The sequence below is a fragment of the Rhagoletis pomonella genome, unplaced genomic scaffold (assembly GCF_013731165.1).
Source record: "Rhagoletis pomonella isolate Grant_MI unplaced genomic scaffold, Rhpom_1.0 Rhpom_scaffold_00007, whole genome shotgun sequence".
NCBI lineage: Eukaryota > Metazoa > Arthropoda > Insecta > Diptera > Tephritidae > Rhagoletis > Rhagoletis pomonella.
In genome coordinates this window covers 63,659,673-63,661,186 of record NW_023458561.1, presented here as the reverse complement: position 1 = coordinate 63,661,186, position 1,514 = coordinate 63,659,673, and the positions used below count along the sequence as shown (strand labels likewise).

Genomic DNA, 1,514 nt, shown 5'->3' with positions numbered 1-1,514 from the left:
GTAGAAACGAAAACGCCATTAGAAAAAATAAATGTGTTTTATCTTCGATAGAAAAATACTCCTTTCAACAATAGGCTTTGCCAAATAGAATTGTGTTGCATGTACTTATGTATGTATAAAAGTAGTTACATGTATGCACACATATAAGCAGCGCCAAAGTAAACAAACGCATTAAAGTATTACTAAGTATTTTTATAAAGTAGCCTAAGCTTTTATTGTATGTATTTTTAAGCCGTTGTGGCGCAAAATAAAATAAAGCTTATTTAATTGAAATGCAAAGGAATAGCATATTTCTGAGAAAGAAATCAGAGGGAAGTATATACATGCGCAGAGAGAGCTAAGAGAATATATTTAAAAAAATGCCTATTTTAAGCAGAAATTTTAAAGTATTTGCAATAAGTAAAACTTATTTTGAACCTACCTACATTACTTTCAATAAAAAATAGTTGTAATTTTGGAATCAAATAATGTGAATAAATATCTAGTGCACTTCATTGCGGATTGCGTAAAGTTTAGAATGCAACTCTCAAGAAAAATCACTAGAAATATTTTTCATTATTTCTGTTGCTTGAAAATGTATTTGGTCGTTGCAGTTTTTTTTTTTTTTTGAATTTTATGCTAAGTGCCCAACATACTAGCATACTTAAAAAATTATCAACAAGCATATGCAAGTATTTGTAGTTATTTACGTCTCTCTAAACACACTCATGCAAGCATCTCTTTTACAACTCAAAATCCCCAAAAGTATTGCAGTGCTTTCAGAAGACGTGTTTATGCATAGCTAAATTCTCAACAGAAAATGCTGCGTTCAAAAATTCATTTCTTCCTCTGCACTTAAATATGCACATAAGTTGCCACTACAGTGCAAGTTGCGTACAGCTAACAGCTACAACGTGCAACATGTTGAGCTATACTCGCATAGAGTAGTACTACTCTTCATACATTCATACTTACATATATGTATAAGAAAGCTTTGCATCTGACTATCAGCTACAAGTGCTCACCGCATAAAATTGCAATTTACAGTTAAGTCCATAATGTATGCGTAAAAGACTATCTAGTACATAAGTTCAACCGTGCGATATGTTTGCATAACCTCTAACTTTCTCTTCTTTTTTTTTTCTCTTTTCATGACATTCGCAATCCATCCTACACACCGATTTTCTGTGTGTTTTCGCGAACTTCGGGGAATTATCTTTTACTGTTGCTGTGCCACAACAGCCGTCCTTGAGCTTAGACAACACCGTGGAAACGTTGCTTATCAAGAATGAAGGTGATTTCATCAGCGTCGAACAGGGCAAAGAGACCCTAACAGCAACTGGAGCAACTGGAGTAACCGCTACCGCCGGCACAATACACACATCGGCACACGCACGCAAGCGTAACTCGCAGCAATTGCAACATCCGCCACATCACCCAGCGGGTGCACATCATCAACATCAGTCAGCTTCGCAACAACAGCAACAGCAACAACAACAACAACAACAGAAACGTGATGAAAATATGCGGCAATT

General features: G+C 35.7%; 1 protein-coding gene across 1 annotated transcript in view; it reads right to left on the bottom strand.

Annotated features, from left to right (window-relative positions):
- The window catches only part of LOC118743324 (serine-rich adhesin for platelets), a gene marked incomplete in the record, with an annotated part of 111,098 nt that overhangs the window by 42,623 nt on the left and 66,961 nt on the right, over positions 1 to 1,514 (bottom strand).